At 40.2% G+C, this 7,106-nt stretch overlaps 1 protein-coding gene and 1 long non-coding RNA gene across 4 annotated transcripts in view; both read left to right on the top strand.

Moving 5' to 3' along the window:
* Positions 1 to 1,783: 1,783 nt before the first annotated feature.
* The window catches only part of SLC39A8 (solute carrier family 39 member 8), a 40,819-nt gene continuing 35,496 nt past the window's right edge, over positions 1,784 to 7,106 (top strand). The window contains exon 1 of one of the 3 annotated variants that reach the window (XR_013842307.1): positions 1,784 to 1,955. The gene's annotated coding sequence lies outside the window, so the exon portion shown is untranslated. The remainder of the gene's footprint in view (positions 1,956 to 7,106) is intronic. The other 2 variants (XM_079990274.1, XM_079990276.1) reach the window with 2 other exon arrangements.
* LOC307223843 lies at positions 2,974 to 5,605 on the top strand. The gene is made up of 2 exons (XR_013842296.1): positions 2,974 to 4,263; positions 4,295 to 5,605. It is a non-coding gene; the product is annotated as an uncharacterized lncRNA (long non-coding RNA).

Here is a 7,106-nt window from a genome sequence, read left to right as displayed (position 1 = left end):
GTTGTTGTTGTTGAACCTAAAGTAATACAAGTGGGAGCCCCAGCCTTACAGAGGCAAATTGAGGACTATAAGTTGAGGCCTTTTATGACTGAATTTAGAAAAAGTCAGATTTTGAGGATCGGAGCCCTGCCTGGACTGGAGAAGGAAAGTTGGATAGATCCCTTCATGCAGGGATTTACTGACCTTTGGGATTTGGACTTGGGTCGTGAGGAGATTGGAGCTGTGGGGGCCTTTAGATTTGGAGGAATTTTGAAACATGTCCTGAAATACCTTATGGATTTTAGATTTAACCATGGAGATTTGGCTGACCTGTCGAGAAGGAATAAAAGCATTGCTAGGTTGGAGCTTCCCCGAGATCTGCTCTTCAGCATCAAAGGAAGGAAAATAAGAACAAGCTCAGTAGAAGACAAAGTAAAGTGCATGTATAAATATGAAGAAGACCTGCAGAAGGGACTTGGAAAAGAGTTAAGAGCCTCAGACAGAAGATCACCAGGTTGATGGACTATATGGAATTGATGGAAATGACTGGCAGAATCCGAGACCAGGGAGAAGAGATGGTGGAAGAAGATTGGAAAAAGTTTAAAGTTTATTTTTAGGAAATAGAAATATTGTAAAATTACTGAGTGTTAGAAAAATGTTGGAATGAAATCTTATGGCTTTAGTAGAAATGTTATAAGGAGTTAAGCATAAATAAGCATTATAGTATTAATGGAAAATAAGGGTAAAAATAAGTTAAGATTTTTATATGACAGAAAATAGAGAAAGATGGAAAGGAATTGCCGAAACAATTAATAGAAGTGGAATACAAAAAGGGAGGTGAGAGGAGGTTGATGAAACAAGGGTATGAAAGATAGAGTACTGAAATGGTATGATGTTTGTTTTTAAATTGTTTTTGCTTTGTTTTGTTTAGGTCAATGTGTCAATGTTGTGTTTTGTATTGTTTATATATTGTATTGTATTGTTTTTTCCCTTTCATGTTTTTTTCCTTTTTGTCTTTTTTCTTCTCTTTCTTTTTTGTAAGTTTTAAAAGTAATAAACATTATTTTTTAAAAAATGTCCTCAACTCTTTCTGGAAAGTGCAGATAAGCGGACACCCGCGGTATTTCAGCAGGACTGCTATTTCATAGAACGGGGCAGCTGCACCCAAAGCCCTGCTCTGAATTACTGTGGAGCAGGCTTCTGAGATCTTTGGAACTCCAAGTTGCTCAAGGGGGCAGAAGTGGTTCTCCCTTTCTTCATTTTGACCCTGCAACAACTCTGTAAGGGAAGTTCAGCTGGGAAGCAGCAACTAGGTCACCTACAACTTCTTGGCTCTGTGTGGAGTTGAATCCTGATCTCCCAGGCCCCAACTCAACACTCTTCACTGCTGCAGCATAGCGACTCTTCCCCGTCATTAGTCATCATGGCTTTTGGAGCTTCTACATACCAGCAGTTGGAGACTAAACCTGTTTGCCTTGTTGTTAAATGAGTGGCATTTGCTTGCAGTTTCTTCATTTAGTGAAATCAGAGGTGGGAAACTTGGCGAGTAAAACCACAAGCTATGTGTGATCATTATGTGAGACATAGAAATGTCTGCTTATGTGAATTTGGTATGTAGCACATCATAATCCTTAAGGGATGCTCCATTCAACATGCTGCAACAACCTGTGCTAGTGTTCAACTAGCTTTTTTTATCAGAGAAGTAAATCGCTGCTATTAATGCATGCCTTGTAGTTCTGGTTTTGCCAGCTCATTAACCATGCATGCAAGCGTCATATGGTGTAATATCTTTGCTGTCAACCATTCCTTCTGCCATACATACCAGGGCAGGCAGATCAAGAGGCCAGGAGCTTTTGATGCTACTCCTGAAAAGTAAGTGTGACAATTACAACAAAATGCTCACATTGCAGGACTAGAGAAATGCACATCTTCTGCCTTGATTTCAACAGGTGCAGGTTTCCTCTCATCTGGAACAAGTACATCATCATCATCATCATCATCATCATCATCATCATCATTACCAAACCATTAAATGCTTGCAGTGGCAGGCAATGCTTACAATGCAGCCATTTTAAAATGCTATTTTATTAGTAGAAGACATTCCAAATTAAAAAACAAAAACCGTTCAGAGTATATATTTTATTTCTGCTATCAAGATGACCCCAAAGGATCAAAATTTACAATATGCACACAATACTATTTAAGAATTGTGGAATGTTTAACCAAGCTGGTATTTCCTTAAATACAAAATTGAAAGTTTGTTAATCTGTAGATTTAATGCGGCATTTTTGTTGTCAGATAAGGTTTCATATTGCTTGCCTGTTGTTATCATACTTGTTTTTATCTCATGTCAGCTACGCTGATCTTGCTTTTTGGGAGAAAAGTGTACTACAAATAAAGAATGAAGACAATAATATGCTGACATACACAAATCTTTGGGAGGTGTGTAATGGGATTTCCATTTATCCTGCACATGTAAAGCTTTCCCAAAGATACTGTCTTTTTATTTTCACATAAATGCTGTTTTGACTTCAGTGCACTGTTTTATGCTGTGAAAGTGTGTGTGTGTGTGTGTGTGTGTGTGTGTGTGTGTAAAGTTAAAAATAATAGCTGGCCAGTTATGTGTGTGGGATATACATATATATATATATAGAGAGAGAGAGAGAGAGAGAGAGAGACAGACAGACAGACAGACAGACAGTAGTGGTTAAGAGCAGTGGACTCGTAATCTGGTGAACCGGGTTCGATTCCCTGCTCCTCCACATGCAGCTGCTGGGTGACCTTGGGCTAGTCATACTTCTCTGAAGTGTCTCAGCCTCACTCACCTCACAGAGTGTTTGTTTTGGGGGAGGAAGGGAAGGAGATTGTTAGCCACTTTGAGATTCCTTAGGGTAGTGATAAAGCGGGATATCAAATTCAAACTCTTCTTTTTCTTCTTCTTCTTCTTCTTCTTCTTCTTCTTCTTCTTCTTCTTCTGAACAGGGGTGTGTGAATGTAGCAGTATTTGAATATTGGATAGACACAAGGAGTATTGCTTAAAAATGCACATGCAGAACATTCTCCACGCATCTTTTCTAAAATTGCAAAAAGATAGCTGTGTTTGCCTATTTTAGCAAAAACAATTCAGAATCCTGTGACACCTTGATGACTAATCCATTTACTGTGGATAAACTGTCATAGGTCAGAGTTCATGATGCATGAAGTGGTCCCTGAGTACAGAAAGAGAGAGAGAAAAAGAAAAAAGGCCATTTCACATAGGAAGGTCCAGAGGTCAAACACTGCAAGAGATAGCTGTAGCAGGGCATCTTGGCTCGTTGCAGATCACAAATGAATGCAGAATCCAATGGCACAAACAAGATGCAGTCAGTGTGGGCATGTGACTTAGTCCTAACTAACTGGCAACTGTAGATGATAAACAGACATTGCAAAACCAAGTTCTTCTGAAGCATATCCTTTTGGGAAAGTGAAATATCCACCCCCTCCCCTTTCCCCATTGTTATTGCTCAAGAAATAGGATGGAATAGTGAGCACAGTTGAAAACTCAGCACAATAACTAGATTTATAAACTGACTGCCTATTGCACTAGAAACCAGCATTGACTTCCAGATGTTGGCCTAAAGTCTAGTCGAGATACCAATGTGTGGGCTGTACCATTTTAGACAGAAGGTAGGGCTACACATGATGGAATGCTTCACTACGGGGGGAAATAGAGATTCTGGCAACATCGAAACTCACATATTATGGAGGAAGCTAGGCTAGCATCTTCTCTCTGAAATCTAGTTTTCTATATGAATTGATATTTTTAAAGATGTGGTGGACTCTGCATTCAGTTGGGTGAGACAAAAGTGAGCACTCCAAAGTGATACAATTCAGGCACAGGTTTAACAGGTATTTGATACAAGCATTCAGTGAGCGGGGCCTCAGTATAGTCAATGAATATCCACCCTCAGCTATAAAGATCTGCTGCATTCTCCAGGACACTGCTGAGACAACTTTCATGCCTTGCCTCAACTGCAGGATGACTACCTATGGTCCTGAAAATCACACCTTGGTCCCTCTCCAAGGTGCTGATCTTGCCTTGAGCTTCCTCCCTCTCTGTCTGATGCAAACTACTTGCCTCCCCTTGCTTGGGCGATCATCTATCCTTAGTAGTGCACATCCCCATGGATCTGGACAAAGAGACTGAAGTTAGAAATAAATTAGGTTCCCTAATTTATTTTAACTATTGGGAGACACTTCTAAGTTCTTATTCACTTTTCAAAATACAAGTATTTCTCCAGAGAGGTACACATATATAAACCTTGTTGTTGTTTAGTTGTATATAAACCTAGAGAATTTTAAAACAACTATCAAAATTCACAATGCTAGGATATAAAGAGAAAGTAAACCATTTGCTCTTAAGCCAGAAATTTGATTAAAAAATGTAAAACAACACACAGTAAAGGAACAATTAATTAAAAGCAGACCAAAATAATACCAATGATGAAAAGTCTTCAGGCCCCACCTAAAAGAGAACAAAGGGGAAGCCAAGTGTCCCTGTTGGAGAAGACTGTTCCATAAATGTTTGATATGACAATGTTTGAGTCCAACAAATTTATTCTAATGTCCTTGAGGATGGAGCGTGCTCATTAATTAATTCTCATTTATTACTGGAGATATTTTGGACCAGTTTCCATGAACCCTGCTCCAGAAACGTGACTTCATGTGTTTTTGAATGCACCTTTTAAGCATTTTCTATTGTAAATGATTGATAGGGAGACGGAAGGGATTAGAATGTGGTAGCATGTGTTTTGATGGTGTTGGTAGTGATGGGGAAGGCAAAGCTCAAACCTGCTCATTTTCAATCCACCTTAAGTCCCTTTGAAATTTATCACACCAAGTCAATGTGCAATTGTCATGTCCAGGAACATGACTCTCTCAGAAGGCTTGGAGAGCTAGTTTTATGATACAGATCAGAATGAATTCTTGAAATAACTACATACTTTGGGGGTTCATGTCCGCTGTGCAGTGAACAATGGGAGAATCATTTAGGTTGTGGTGCTCCACCTGTGAAATCACCTATCCTATGATATCAAGTAGGCACCTGAACCCCTCAGACTGATTACTTTTCCAGATCAGGAAGACATCCTTTTGCAAGAATATCTGATGCCAGATGATTGACATGTGGGGGACCACTTGGTGCTGCAGAGTTTTGGATCCAGCCAATTGGTTGGATCTACTTTCCCACCCCTGCTCCGAAGTAGACCCTTGCTGTTGAAGAGACCCTGGGGACAGAGCCTTCTGACACCCAAATCTGCCGGAGAGTTTTGTAGTTCTCTGTTTCTTTTTCCTTTGGAGTCCTATGTCTGGGACGTTTATTAATGTCCAGAGATTGTATACTCATGGGGGTGGTATCTGATAGATAGAAGACCGTCGTTGAAAGACAGGGAAATGTTGGTCTCCCAGGGTGAGAGGCTGGAAGGGGAAAGGAAAGATGCCAGGTGAGAGCTGGGTGCTATCTTCTGTGGCTGTCGAGGACTAAGAATTACTTTTAAGAGAGGACTCCATTTTCTACTTATTTGTATTTTCTGTAGCCACTATTTTATTGTATTATTAAAAAAATAATAAAAATCCCATTACACAGAAAGCTTTGTAGTTCTACAGTAGGGTTTCTTAAACTTTTCATCAAGCTGAAAAAGAAATATTGGACTGGATGTTTAATTCATAGTTCTGTCTAATGCAACTGGATAAATTTTGCTAACAGTGCTGCCATTTGTGAAAGACTAAGAGGACATACCAAATCAGGAACATAGACAAGGATGCTATTGTCTCTCTTAAAACCAGAATGGACTCCAGACTCTGCTCAGATATAAGTAAGTCCACTGCCATCTATTGACTAAGCTATATAATGGCAGTATCCACATATCATCTCGCACATGATTTGCTTTTTGCTTCTTTTGTTTTTAAAAGAGCCAGCAAATAAATCAGGGCTACTGAAACATTTTTACTCACTCATCTCTAAATCTCAAAAAATTCTGAACAATTCAGTTGGAGCAAGTGTCAGTCCAAGAAGCACCCTAGCTGGCAGGTATTTTTCCTCTGTTCAAAGCCTTTCTTTCCGTAATATCTTGTGGCAAAGCATTCTTCAGACTAATCCAGCCCTCTATTAGCACAAATGCTTCTGGTTAATAAGTGCTCACTCCAGCAAAACAAAAATGCCTTTCAGTGCCAGGAAAGGAGAAGGAGTAATGAACACATGCTGGAGTTGGCAGTTACAAAACAACAAGCGCTGTCAAAATAATAAATCAAGGGGCCTGAGCTAGGAGCTCTGCTCTGATAATGTGGCTATCTATTCATCAGCCCCCCACCCCAAAGAGGCCTCCCACAATCTGATATTCTCTACTCATTGCAACTATGCCTAACTGCAGACACATAATTCAGGAAGTTATGAGGAACCTTTTTTCATCTTGAGGGTCATAGTCCCTTAGGTGCAACCTTCTGGGGTCTGCATACTTCTGGTAGGTGCAGCCAGAGGCAAAAGTGGGAAGGGTAATGGGTGTGACTCTTTACCTTTGTACAAACTCACATTCCAGCCACAGAAGAACCAGGGTCCTACACACACACACACACACACACACACACACACACACACACACTATTTCAGCAAGCAAGAGGTGGGTTCATTGGCTAGCTTAGTTAGATGTGACCATTGCAGAGCCTGAGAGTGCTATGGGCATTTTTACTGCTGGGAAGATGTTAAAATGTGCAATACTTAATGTTCGTCACATGGGACTGCTGCATAGAAATCTCGACTTTCCTGTTTCTAGTCCTGGCAGACAATATTCTGGCAATCCTAATACTGGCTCTGACATTAGGCCTGTATACTGTAATGGAACGATACAGGTTTAAATCTCAGTAGACTCAGAAATATTTGCCTCGATGGCCCACAAAGCATTGAAGCCCGAGTTATAATTAACCTTTTTAGGTAGCCCCAACTAACAGAGTGGCTTCACATGTTAAATACTGGTTTCCCCATAGAAGACCCTAGTTTCGATGGTGCATAGATCTTGCATTTGTGAACTCAAAGTGGCTCATTCCATAGTATCCAGATGTTGATGGTGACCCCCAAACTCACATTGCTCGTGGCA

Source organism: Podarcis cretensis, assembly GCF_951804945.1.
Source record: "Podarcis cretensis genome assembly, chromosome: 9".
Lineage (NCBI taxonomy): Eukaryota > Metazoa > Chordata > Lepidosauria > Squamata > Lacertidae > Podarcis > Podarcis cretensis.
The sequence above is the reverse complement of the archived record's forward strand: the minus strand, read 5'-3'. Positions and strand labels throughout refer to the sequence as shown.